Source organism: Amphiprion ocellaris, chromosome 1, assembly GCF_022539595.1.
Source record: "Amphiprion ocellaris isolate individual 3 ecotype Okinawa chromosome 1, ASM2253959v1, whole genome shotgun sequence".
Taxonomy (NCBI): Eukaryota; Metazoa; Chordata; class Actinopteri; family Pomacentridae; genus Amphiprion; species Amphiprion ocellaris.
Window position 1 is genome coordinate 29,218,577 of NC_072766.1, and position 14,608 is coordinate 29,233,184.

At 40.1% G+C, this 14,608-nt stretch overlaps 1 long non-coding RNA gene across 1 annotated transcript; it reads right to left on the reverse strand.

The window, feature by feature from the left end:
* Positions 1–9,794: 9,794 nt before the first annotated feature.
* Positions 9,795–11,076, reverse strand: LOC118471865 (uncharacterized). The gene is made up of 2 exons (XR_004849204.2): positions 10,611–11,076; positions 9,795–10,235 (listed from the first exon to the last, which is right to left on the reverse strand). It is a non-coding gene; the product is annotated as an uncharacterized LOC118471865 (long non-coding RNA).
* Positions 11,077–14,608: the final 3,532 nt, after the last annotated feature.

The following is a 14,608-nucleotide window of genomic DNA, read 5'->3' on the forward strand; positions in this document are numbered from 1 at the left end:
CTCTTAGCTAGTCTCCTGGGAGTTCCTGTGATGGAGGAGATCCTACAACAGGCGGGTCTTAACAGATATGTGGCAACTGAAGTGAATGATGCAGATCTCTTTGCTGCAAGTAGAGGTAGGATGTGGAGAGCGTTGAGAGATACGTTCCCAACGAACATACATCCTGATAATATTTTGATTGAGCCACTGGGTCCAGAGGAGAATCCGAGGGCCTATGTGTTGGGGGCTCATCAGATGTGGAGAAATGTCACAGGAAATGACCCAGATGTGAACCAGATGGAGAAGTTGATTCTGCGAAGTAAAATACAGAGGGGGTTGCCACTGCCAGTGAGGAGTAGATTGGCAGAAGTGGTTTCTCTGGGGAGCATGACGAGAGCTGCCTACACAGATCATGTGGCTCATCTGGTGGAGCTACACAGGAAGAAGGAGCGTGCCCAGAAACAGCAGGACGAGGAGGTGCTTTGGAAACTACATCAGATGCAGCTAGTGGAATCTAGGAGAGAAGTAGTTGTTATAGGAGTGAGTCTGACTCCTGAGAGCAACATATATCTACATCCAGTGAAACAACCAGAGGATTCTTATTGTATGATAGATGATTTGAGAGTATAGTGCCTGATTTTGTAGTAGATTTTTCAGTGTTCCGCTAAGTGTGGAGACATTACATAGTTCTCATATTTGTAATACATATTGGAAGATGACTTGGATACTCAGTCCGTTGCTAAGCTGTTGCTAAGTTTTTGTTAAGTTGGTTGTTAAGTTTGATCAAAGGGGGGACTGCAAGATGTCCTATGTATGATGTTGTTGGTTGCAAGATACTGGTGGATGATTTGTTTCTTCCTAGAACACTAAGGGGAGAGAGTGGCTGTGGTGCAGAGATTCCTGCAGCCGAGTGGACTCAGATGTTCACATGTGGACAATGGAATGGACAATGAGAAAGGAGGGAGAATCCTGAATGAGGACGTTGCAGTGGCCTACTACGACCAGATGCTGCTGCTGAAAAGCGACAGTTTGATATATTGATGTGTGTTCTCACGTATGCTTACAGGATTGGATGTTGTTTCATCATGTATGATCTGTTTTATTATGAGAGGTTTACTCTTGCTTACATTTTCCTACATAGGGGAAATATTTGAATTGTGATAATGCTAGTATGTCTAGTTTAGGGGGTTTCTATAACTCTATGATTGCTGTGAATTGTTTATGATAAGGGGATGTTTTCTCCTAGGAGATGAGTACTTTGGGATCTCAGGTGTTTTGTTTTTTTCGATTGTTTAGGGACAGTGATGTTAGGCAGGAGGAGGTCCACTGAAGGGTACGATGGGTCGACCAGCCTGACTTTGGACACTTTTTGAGTTTTATTTCTGTGATTCCCAAATGTATTTGCTTTCACTTATTTCACAGAATCTTTTGAACCTCTTTTCTGATTGGGTTGGAGTACCATATGTGGTCGCCTAGGCAGAGGGACCGTGGGAGAATTTTCCTGTCTTGATTGTTTGATGGATAATTTGGGAAAGCTAGCTGCCTGGCAGGTTTTTCGCTCTCACACTCCATAAATTTTCTATGTTGCTGAGCTTGTGCCATGATTAGCATGGACAGAAGAAATGTCATAAACATTCTGTGTGTGACTCTTATGTACTCAATATTACGATAATTAGCGAGACAAATGTCTCGAAGGGGGGAAATATGTAGTATCTGATCTGATATGAGTTCTGATAGTTGTTGACCATAAAGTGAACTTTTAACTAACAGGTGGTAGTAAGTACTGAGGAATGTGTTTTCGGCTCCAGAAACCCTATGCTGTGTTGACATTGGGGTCCACTGTTAACCTATAGCTGACCTGTGACCCTTAGGAATGTGCAGAGTAGGGGGTTTTTGTCTGAGGAGGTGTTGTTCTTGAGTAGGGGTTTAAACCAGATGTTGTAATTCTATCCTTTACCAGAGGGTATAAAATGACCATCAGCCCTTTGTTCAAGTGGGATTTTCATATTGGCTGGGAAACTCTCCACAGGCAGACCATGGTGCCTGTTCAGATGCTGTCCTTTTCAAGTAATAAACTATATTATAAAAGTAACAGTGTCAATGGACATTTTCTTCAACATCTACACATCCTTGAGGTCTAAGAGAAACTACGACAGGCCACTTCCGGAAACAAGAGGGAAGTAATGCTACCCTATATCTTGAGTGAGTGGGGACCCCTTACTGGCCGCTACACAAAGAACAGAGATCTTAACTCAGAACTGAACTGAGAGATTAACATTCATCAGTAACAGTTCTGTCGAGGAACATAAACGTAGATTTATTTATATCTGCTGATCATTAAAACGTCAGCTATCGATCCGTTATGATTGATCAGCTGTGACCTGCAGGACACTTAGCTGCAACTTACAGTTAACTTGTTTATGACACTGACTAACTTGATTTAGCATCAGCGTTAACACTAAATCAGGAAACGTAACCTCAGATTTATAGAACAGTTTTAAAAACACGATGTTAGAACATGTTTATATCAGAGGTTACAGTCTGATGTTAACTTACAGTAACTTCACTGCTTTATATGTGATGTTGTCCAGATGTGGAGAAGAGTACAACTAGTTACAAAAATGACTTACCTGTAGAGTTTATCTTCACTTTTGGAGGCTAACGTTGTTAGCAGCAGCGTCGGTAAACAGCAGAAGCCGGTCTAAGATGTCAACCAGAGAGTCCTTGGCTCTCAGTCAGTCTGATCAGTCAGTGCTCTCTGGCTCCGCTCTCTGAGAATCTTGTTGTCGTTACTGGCTCCAAAAATCTAAGATGTCAACCAGGAAGTGGGCTTCATTTTCTCAGTGCAGAAACCAACGAGTGACGTCACGGGTGCTACGTCCATCTTTATATACAGTCTATGGCAGCCCTATTCAATTTGCGGCCCGCGGGCCACATGCAGCCCGAAAGCAACCCTCGAGTGGCTCGGAAGCAACTGCCAATTGATTGGGACTTGGATCGGAGAAAAACATCTTTTAGTAACACTGACAAGTTCTTACAAAAATTCCAACATTATTACAAACATTTAATGCAACTGTAGCAGCATTGATACTGCATCTCTTAATGCTGTACGGCCTCACTTGATGCTATGCATCTGGTGACCAATCACTGCGTCACTTCTGTGCGACAGGTATGTCTGTTCCTATGGAAAGCCCTTTGAGCATTTATTCCATATCCTTGATATCAAACCTTAGTTTTCTTCACTAGTTCGGTCTTTGTCAGCACTAGTTGGACATTCAGCCACACCTAGTTATGCACTTTGCCATACTAGTTGCACAAAAACTCTGACTAGTCACTCATTTTCAGCAACTAGTGGCACTTTTGTCCAACTAGTGCCAACAGAAGTCTAACTAGTGACACCTACAACCACACTAGTAGTGCCAAACTCGCAACTAGTCAGCTTTTTGATGCCCTAGTGGCCCACTGGACCAAACAAGTAATGTTCAAAGTCGTACTAGTTAATTAGTAAGATGCAAAAGTTTTAACATGGTAACTAGTATAACATGGATTAATCATTTAGCTAGTGACCTATGATTTCCTGCACTAGTTAACTAGTGAGAGCTGAAACACCCACTAGTTAACTAGTGAAGGCCAAAATACTGACTAGTTAACTAGTGAAAGCCTCTAGAAGTCCAGATATTTAACTAGTAAGGCTCAAACATTGTACTAGTGGATACTAGTTACACTAGTGAGACATTTTGACTTAACTAGTTCAACTAGTGAGGTCCAAAATGTTCACTAGTGGAACTAATGAATGCCAAAGTGCTCACTAAAGGGTCTTTTGAATTAAGTAGTTAACTAGTGATGCCCAAATGTTTACTAGTAGAACTAGTGAAACCCAAACTGCCCACTAATTACACTAGTTGCTCTAAATGCTAATCAGGAGGCAGGAAAGTGCCATAATTGGACACCTCCTTTTGGCTCTCCAGTAAGAGTTCCACCCAGCAAAAATTTAACCCTGTAAAGCCTGATTCTGAGCTTCCACTATTGTTCACTGCCCCTTGCTTAATATACATGCAAATTAAAGCCATTTTTTTGCTGTTGTAACGATTCACTGTTTTTTTTTTTGTTTGTTTGTTTTGTTTCCTTGTTGCTTTTTAAATTCTGAAACCCAAAGCCACATAATGATTTGCTTTGGTGAGCTTGAAAAACAGTAGGGCTGGTCCGAATAGCAATTTCTGGGCTCCGGACATTCGGGCCCAATTACTGACGAATATCCAAATATTTGGCTCCTCGGCCGACAGGTGAAGCACATTTTTGAGCCTTGCTTCTCAGGGCGTTCAACGTCGGAGCAGCATTAGCATTAGCAAAGTACGCATCTAGCCGAGAACGGATGAAATACGCGGATGTGGTCTCACTTGTGTGGAGTTGGGCAGCAAAATAACCCATAATGCATTTCGCGCAATGACCGAGGAGAAAACTTTGAGGTAACACAAGTATTTTTGGGAATACTACTGTTATTGTGACACAAGATGTAGTTTTCAGATTTTTTCAGGCCAGAAAGTAATTTTATAAACATCACATAATGTGATGTGTCAAATATGTTGTCAGTTTTTCCAGATAAAGTCTGATTAAGAATTTACTCCAACTGTTTCGGAGATGTGAGGGTCCAGAATAGATGGCTATGACCGCCTCACTGTAGCCTTATCTCAGCAAGAGTTTTTTGAAATCTGCCACTGGCTCTGACGGTTCTATAGCGGTTAAACAGGAATATTTGTAGTTTTACGTTTATCTAACGGTCACACTTTGGCCTCATAGTGTTTGTTTTTTTTATTGTTTATAGAAAATCGTTTTGACAAAAGTTAAAGTTAATGTTCGTAACTTTAGATTGTTAATGTTTTACTCGATCGCTCATTGTGTACTTCTGAATTATTGTTTTGTCTTCATTACCTGTAGTATGACTTTGTTCTACTCTTATGATTGTTACTGTGCATTAAAAGTAACATTTAAGCTATATTTTATTAGAGGGACATCTGAAGAAACCCAGATCCTCACTGACTGCTGGGAGACTCCAAAGACACAACATCAGCAGCTCCATCTTCAGCGTCTGGATCAGCATGATGCTGTTCATGGAAACTGAAGGAGATAAAATGCTTAAATACATTTAAGCATTTTGCAATTAAATATTTTTCAACTGTGTTCAAAAAATTCATTGAATTGTTGAAGCCAGAATGAAATGTTCCACTAATATCCACCTGTTTGATCAGATGCTGCTTTTGTTTGAAAGGGTTTCTGTTTTATTACCTGACAGGCAGAAGAAAAGCTCACCTATGTTTAGGTTCTGAGTAAAGCAGCTGACATGAAATATTCTATCATTAATTACTGTTGATGTTCAGTGCATACAGAAGTACTGGTGATCACACTAAAGTGTGGTGATGTTTGTGTATCTGTCAGACTATAAACCTCTGGATGTTGGAGGACAAACATATGGTATGTATGTAGAATGTAGACTAATGTATTTTAGTAATGTTAATAATAAAACTGTAAATCCATCCTTCCCTGTTTATAAGGTATATTAAAATAAAACACGTGGTCCTGTAAAACAGTCCTGAAATTCGAGTGTTCAGATCTCAAAATTAATATTTGGATACCACCACAATGACCAAATATTCGGATATTCGGGTCCAGCTCTAAAAAACAACGTAATTCAAAATAAAAGTCCAAAGAAAAACATATTAATAACGCACAATATTAATGCAGATCAGTCGCAATCATACAGTCATTGCAGTCTACGGAGCTCCGAAAGGAAAAAAGATGGACATAAAGTGAGCGATGCAGCCTTAATCTGCTGCATGCTCTCCCGCCGACAGTGATGGGCTTGTAGCAGACATCACTTATGCAATATCTTATATTTGAAGCCAATTTAGAATAAAAGTGAGTAATGGATGAGTGACCTCCATATTTGAAGCCAATTTAGAAATAAAAGTGAGTAATGGATGAGTGACCTCCATTATTGGTGTTTCCATAGCGACAAAATGACCTGGAAGTTCATTGACCTATTACTCGCAAAGCTTCTTTATTGCTTTTATATATATATAGCGTTATATTTTTTTAATACGCCATACTGTTTGTAAATCATATTTCCATAAAGAATTTTTTAAAAGAAAAAGAGAAAGTTTTTAAGAGATCGCAAAAGATATATCGTTTTTTTTGCTCTCTCCATGTCCTTGCAGGGCTCCATAGAAGTGTAAGATAATATTTTAGTATTTTATTAAAAACAGAGCCTACTGAAAGTTAATTAATTGTGACACCTATAAAAAATAAAATGTGCTCCATCCAGTGTCAGGTGCTGAAAAATAAACTATTGTGTCTTACCATAATTCAATTAATTTAGGTTTAATTTAGGTCTACTGGTACTACTAGTGGCACTAGTGCTATTAGTACTACTAGTACTACTAGTGCTACTAGTAGTACTAGTGCAACTAGTGCTACTACTGATGTTTAAATTAAATTTCTTCACTAGTTCATTAGTTCCATTTTATTTTCACTCCACTAAAAAGGCAGACTAGTTTACTAGTGAAGTCAAAAAAGACTTGAACTCGTGAACTTGTAAAGAAATTTAATTTAAAAAGTACCACTAGTAGCACTGGTACTACTAGTGACACTAGTGCTACTAGTAGTGGCAGTTGTACAGCTCGTTGCATTACATGCTAATGAGGAGGAGGAAGAACGTGCAATGGTTTCCTATTGTCTGTTCATTTTGAAATAAAATAATCCAACCAGTCAGGACTCAGGATTTTGGTATTTTCCTGCTCATTTCATTTTCTAAAATAAACATGGTACATAGCGTCCTGAGGCGTACCAGACATAGGTGCAGAGCATCTGCACTGCCAGTTCTCGTCTTGCAACATAAAGGGTATTCCAGACGCGGTTAGTTACCTCATTAAAACCACTTTCTGTGGCAGCTTGAGGTGAAGTCCGGCCATAACCATAACCACAACCACCTCATAAACGAGGGACGATAGATCGGTTTTATGCGTTTTGTTGACCAACATCATCACAAGGACGAAGACAATGGTAACAACGATAACGGCAAAACTACCATATTGCTCCGCCGCCAGCTTATTTACTGTGACAGAACACAACACTTCCGGCAACATTATTCTTCGTGGCTGCGTTCACAAGCCTACGGAAGCCTCACAGGATAATTATTAACAATTTAACCTTTTCACTTTACAATTATATATCAAATATCTGCATTTCAGCAACAAAGATGATCAATTCATAAATTATAATAAGCCTGCAAAATTAAGTGTCTGTCTGTCTATACTAATATTGTTCAATATTGCGTCCAGATTCTTATGGGTTAAAGCTACACATCATGCAATCTGAATACTGATCAATCAAAATTCTTGTCCCGCCTGCTTAATTTGCATGCAGTCCACTAGCGAACATGTTGATCTTTGAGTTGCACTGGAGACATTAATGTTTCATGTTACAGTTTACATGTTAACTAACTAGCCAAATGTGCAGTGGTTACACTAGGTAAGGTTTTTCTGCCCTTAGTCGTTAACTTGTCAGGTTAAAAATTGGTCACGAGTTAACTAGTAAGGCATGAAATATCAACTAGTTACACTAGTTGGGATCTTTTAGACCTTACTAGCTAACTAGTGAGGCTCAAAATGTTTACTAGTTAACTAGTAAATGTCAAGATATCCACTTGTTACACTAGTTGGGCTCATTTTGACCCCACTAGTTAACTAGTGAAACACGTTCTCTTACTAGTAAACTGGTTGGGTCCAAAGTGAGTCATTAGTTAACAACTGACACAAATGTTCATTTCACTAGTTAACTAGTGGAAGGCATTTTGTCTTACTCGTCAGGCTCAATACTGAACTTGTACAGACTTTGACTGAACATGTCTGATAAATTGTATCAACAGCAGAGGTTCATTTTAAAGTGGCCCTGGAAAGATTTCCTCTGTCATATATAGTTTTCCAGGCACTGAAAGACAGAAAGGCCTGTAGTCACATTAGCTTTAGGGGAGAGGATTTTATTATCCAGCTTCTCTGTGCTGTAATTTAAATGTAATAACTGGACTATTAATCATTACTTTGGTCATATTCTGGGAGATTATTTTTCTAATCTAAAATAAGATGTACTACATGTGAATCAGTCATTAAACAGCGTTAACCGTTATAGAGTAGATTTACTGTTTTCTCCAGTTTAACTTCAGAGACTCAGCAGATATTCAGGATTACTGACAACACAGAACCTTAATGGTACAGTTTTAATCACATTTAGGTTTTCTAAACGTTACATTAATGTAAACCAGCATCTCCACTGAGTTTTATTAACTAAATGTACCACATTACACTAACACAACACACTTCAGCTGTTTACATGAAACTCAACACAAACATCGTTTGCTCAATGCTACATTAGCTTTAATCAGACTACGACTGAGCAGCTAGCTCGTTAGCGTCGCATTAAAGCTAATATTTACTGGATGCTAACTCTTTTGTCTGGTCAACACACACAGAAATAAACTCCACCACCATCTGGAGTGCATGGCACACATTACATCTGACACTGCAGCTGCATATAAAGTGCATTAAAAGCGGCACCGTTAACAAAATAAACACTGACTGAACTATCAGAGTCCTTTCAGTGTCTGCTGGAAGAATCAGCCGAAGGTAGAAAACTGGTTCAAACAAGCCAACAGGCAGAAAAAACTGTGGAAATATTCTGATGCTCCACTGATAAATAAACCAACAGTTATTATATCTGAATTAATCCAAATGAGGAGAGCAGAGTCTCGGCTGCCTCTTCCAGACGACCTGTCAATCATTCCAGACCGGACTGTCAATCAAGTAGCCACGTCCCCTGACCTCGCAAAACTTTAACGCTCTATAAAAAATTCAATAAAGACCGGCCACCTGATCTCTTTTGACCATGAAAACTATCGAAAAAAATCCTGAGTCATAGAAAAGCAGTCAATCAAATTTTAGTTTTTCCCATGATGAAGTGGGGTCTATGGAGCCAGCGCTTTTTGGAGCCAGCCCCTGGCGGACGGTGTGATATTGCAAGTTTTTGACACTTCCGTGTTGGCTTCATTTTTGGAGCCAGACATTACGTCCATCTTTATGTACAGTCTATGGTAAGTGCTGACAGATTTGAAATGTGCATCAATCTACTAGTAATGTCTTCGGGCTCCAGCAGGGTGTGAGCGCGCACTTTTTCCCTCACTTAATACAGATGAATGAGTGGATGAACAGTGTGCTGTTTTCAATAACATATTTCCCTCGCTTAAAAAGGGTTTTAAGGTAATTGTTGCTGTATAACAGTGTAAAACTAAAAAAGGCATGTTTGTGACATATGTTCTGTGTCTCAATTAGCATAAGAGTTTGTGTTTTGTGCTTTTGTATTATCTTGAAGAGCTTACGGCAAATCGGTTGGAATGTAAGCCAGTTGCTAGCGACCTCATGGTCCCGGTTCAAAGTATGACTGTCTGCTTTGTTGTTAAGTCAGGTTTAAAATATTATCTGCTATGGAAAGTTCATGTATAGTGTTTGTATGTATGTGTTGAATACAGAAGTGTTTTTCTGTGTATTGGAATGAAATTGAACTTAATACAGATGAGCAAGTGGGTGAACAGCATGCTGTGTGTTCAATATGTGGCGAGCGGAGGAGTCGGGATAAACTAGCGTGCTACAACTACTGAATGTAGACACCGGCCAAACAACGCTACCCTGGGACTTTCACCCAGGGAATTATAATGACTACTAACAAGAAGGCAACTCAGGTTCGTTATACGGATGAGGCAGGAGACATAATTCCAGTGGAAGCAGAAAGATACAAATTTTATTTAATATCAAAAATACTCATTTTAAAACCATTTTTTAAAAAAAAACATTCACACGGGATTGTTAAATGAAGGTGTTGGGGACTAATCAGAGCTGGGGGCTCTCTGGTGAAGGTTTGGGCCAACGGGCATCACAAGGGAGCCCAGGAGAAATCACCCCACTCACACGTACACACATGAGCGAGCGAGCGTGTGCGCGCGCGCGCACACACACACACACACACACACACACACACACACACACACACACACACACACACACACACACACACACACACACACACACACACACACACACACACACCCCTGAGTGAAGAAATAAAAAACAACCAGGGGATGAGCAGCACGCCACACAGGAAGGGGTTCCCACCACCCGAAGACACCAGTCCCCACCACCAGAGGCCCACAGCTCCTGCAAATCACAAAGGGAAGGGAACAGTCATTAACCGGGTTCCATAAATCGGTTAACAAAATAACAATTACAAGCACTGAAGAAAACTACTTAACATAATAAACAAAAAAAAAACAAGTTTATCGAAACGGAAACATTCAATTAAAGAATTGCTGAATAAACATTAACTTACTACTTAAACAAAATCCGCTGATAATACAAAATGACTAATCAAGTGCAGTCACGTGACAAATCATAAATAAGACAAAATACCTAACAAACAAATGGCCACGTGACTGCAGTAAATACAAAAAAAAAAAGGAGAAAAGGAAGAAAAATTAAACCCTGCTTTCACACATGCACTCTGAACGTTAAACGTCGGAAAAGCAGACCCACGGAGGCAAAGCAGCAGCGTCTTCTGCGTTCGTGACCCAGTGTAGCCAGCACAGCTCCAGACAAACGGCCGCCACGCCAATCGGTGAAATCTGTCCACCACGAGGGAACGGGGAGCAACCGGCAGGAATGGTAACAGCTAGTAACGGCCCACGAGCGGCTGACGGGTCGGACTGGGCATGCAGCAGCCGGCGAGCGGCTCGACTCTCCGGCTATGGACGCCCAACAGTGACTCTGTCGGCAACGGTAAACAGGAAGTGACGCTCGAGCCAGTTTGCTCGACACAGTGTCGAGCTTTTGAAGCGGAAGTGTTCCAAGACAGTGTTTCGATCTCTGCTTCGGCATGCCCAACAATCACGTAACTACCGAGAGCGCGGCCTCTTTACGTCACAGCGTGTGTTGCGGTGCTCATAGACTGTATATGGCGGTGCTTCGCGGGAATTATGAAGGGGTTGGATATTTCAGTCTGTCCAGGTCTTAAAAGGCGTCTGATTCGCTCCTCAAACTGTGGGTTTTTGAGAGATTAAGCTAGTACATTTGCCATTTGGAAAGAAGTCAGAGAGAGAACACATTTAGGTAGAATTAAATTTAGATAAATTTAGTTACATTTCATACACTAAATAACACTCATAGATACATACACATAGATTCACACATACACAACACACATTCATTCATTCATAGAAACACACTACACATATAGTAGAATAGGTTATAGATAGGTACAGAGAGAGAGTAGTTTGAGTGATTGAAAGAGCGTGTTGTGAGTTGTGAAAGTGCAAGGTATTAGTCTGAGCCCTACCTCTCCAGAGGAGAAAACCCGCTCACATGCTGGGCATCACATCAAACTGTATCCAAACCTCTTCAGGATGGCCAAAAAAATATCTCCTCATGCCAGCAACATCTGTGCCATGTGAGTGGGTCTTCTCCAAAGCTGGAGAGGTAATCAGTCACAAAAGAAACAGACTGAAACCATGCACTCCCTGGTTTACACTCCATTTATATTGCCACAATGGCAAAGTTGCAGAAGCACTACCATTCACTTCCACATCACATAATACTTGTGTCCCACACCTTTGTGTGGGACACAAGCACTTTCCTGTCCCCCAGTACCTAAATACACACCATATGTATGTATATCTACACACACACACACACACACACACACACACACACACACACACACACACACACACACATATATACATGCATGCAAACAAACATATATAACGTTTCTAAAATGTTTATTGCAAGTACAAAGCAGTGTGAGACAAGCAGTCCTGAGGCTTTTTTTTTTCTGCTTAGATGCAGTTCTGACACAGAGCCAGCAGATGTCACTCTTCTGGTTGTGTCAAATGCTTCGAAGCAGTGTCATTCTTGAAGCAGTTGTGTCAAAGTGGTTCATTGCTTCATGAAGCTTCGATTTCACCATCACTAAAATAACGTTAATCAATAAAACAACAAACACAAACTTAAATAGGACAGAAATGAATGGAATCCATCAAAATCTCATAATGGCTGGGAGATTTTGATGATTGTTGGAAAAACACTTAGCTTCCCATCTCCTTGCACATCCCAAGGCAGAACTACATCATCATAGAGAATGTGTGCTGCTTCTGTATCAACTGTTTGATCTCTGAAACCTCCAGGGGTCCGTTTCACGAAGCAGGTTTAGTGAAAACTCTGAGTTTGTTAACACTGAAATGAGGGAAACTCAGTGTGATGACTAGTGTAATATAAAGATAAGTTTCCTTTGTGTGGGCTCGCGGTGCCCCCTTGTGGCGAGTTTTATGTTCACTCCAGGAAGCTCAGTACAGGAAGTTCAGTGTAACTGTCATGGTCGAAGAGCAGTCGTCCCGCATCGTCTTGGCCCACATAAGGCTGTAAGTTTAAGTTTAAATTGAATACAATCTCACATAGGAACCTATAAGTAAGTTAAAAGTCAGAAATTTCAGTTTTAAGAAGTTATTTTGAGTAAATGCGAGTTTTATGGCGACAGTTTGGAAGTGTTAGCATTTTTTAGCATTTAAGCTAGCAGACTTTTCTGATGCTAGTCAGGCTAATTCCAATAGTTAAATTGGTCAACAAATTCAGAGTTGGGGAAGCCCTGATGATGGTTTGTTGTGGGGTGTGGCGTGTGGATGTCGTTTTGTACAAGTCATGTATTTGTAATTCACACTCTGACTGCTGTGTTTCTGTGTGGTGCAGTTTTACAGTTTAAAATAAAGAGATTTTGGAGCAACTGAAATCTCATGTGCACTGTCTGTCGTAGCTAGATATCGTTACATCTGGTGAGGACAGAACACTCAGGGTTTTCCGTTTCACAAAGGGAGGTAACTCAAACCAGAGAGAGAGGGGTAACTCTACCCTGTTTCACAAAGAGAGGTAACTTAAGCTCTCGGTCAGTTACCGTAGTAACAGACTCTATGAATCTAACCTGGTCGGGACCAGGTTTTTCTCAGTAAACCTTGAGTTTCTCTCTGTCTCCGCCCTCTTTCAGCCACACATGCTATTTGATTTCCTCATTCATTCAGTCAGCAGGCGAGTTCTGCCGTCTGTCAAAATGGCATGTCCTTTTATTAACAATCCAGTAGATGACGGAGTTATGGAGGACTAAATGTGCCAAAATTAAATAAATACATCATTAAATAATTAATTAATTGTCATTAATTAATTAAAATTGAAATCAAATATATGTTTAATTAATTAAAATTGGAATTAAATACTTAAATGTGTTATGAAATAAATACATCATTAAATAATTAAATATGTCATTAATTAATTAGAATTGAAATCAAATATGTCAATTAATTAAAATTGGAATTAAATATATAAATGTGTTATTAAATATGTCATTAATTCATTAAAATACCAATTCATTTTAAGTAAAAAACATATATAACTATTTCACTATTTAATTAATTATTTCATGGTCCTTGTGTTGCAGTGGATCATGAATTTATTTTATCTGTCAACCTCGCCCGTCAAAGTCGGTGGGCGGATCCTAACAGCTGACTGGTTACCCTGCACATCAAGTCAAGGCAAATCGATTCCAGATAATGGATTGATGCAGAGCTTGTGAACACATTCCGATACACTGGGTGGCGCTATTCACCTCTACGTTGGTTTGGATACTCAATAAAACAAAACTTTATTACCGCTAAAGACTCAGTCCTCTTTCCCAAATGTTGATACATGCGGTGCAAGACAAAATTTCCTTTAGCATTTCCTTTAGCATCTACTCGGCGTGCCACGGCTCATCTCGGTTTAGTTGTTTTTCCATTACATTGAGTACCACCTCATCGTGGGTGGAGTCGTCATAGCACGGCGGCCCGAAGGTCCTTTACCGTCATTTGTGTGCGACACAAATGCAACACAACAATGGACATGGATGCGATGGTTCACCTGCTGCTCGGTCTGTGGCTTTCTGTCAGATTCAAAGTAATAGAAGAGTCAGAGAAAGCTGAGAGCGGCGAGTCGAAACACTCAGGAGACACACAGGAGAGTTCAGGAGGCGATACAGCACTATCAAGCCGAAGACAAGAGGATATGAGCTATGATATGAGGGTAAGCTAATGCTAGTTTGCTAGCTATCGTGTATCAGTCCTGTGAACGACCCTGTAATGGCTGCAGTTTATCGCTATTAGGTATTAAAATATGTGTGCTGTGTATGTGTTTCAGATGACTCTCTTATGAGACTTCATGGGATTTACCTAAAGCAGCAGCACATAAGCCTGCAGTGGCACAAGGTGTAGAGGAGGAGGACAGAGATGTACAGGATGCACTGATGCAGTACGTGTCATGCAAAAGTTAAGTTATTCTTCTGTTTTTCGGTCCCCGGACCACTATTGTTTTCTTGACTGCAATTCTGACAATAAACTTTTGTACCTTTTGCAGATGTGTCTATGCTATTGTTTTGTGAAGGTTAGCAAGATTGAATGAGAAATTAAACGCCAAAACATTAAAACAGCTGTTTTAAGCAAATTCCAGTTTGATAAATC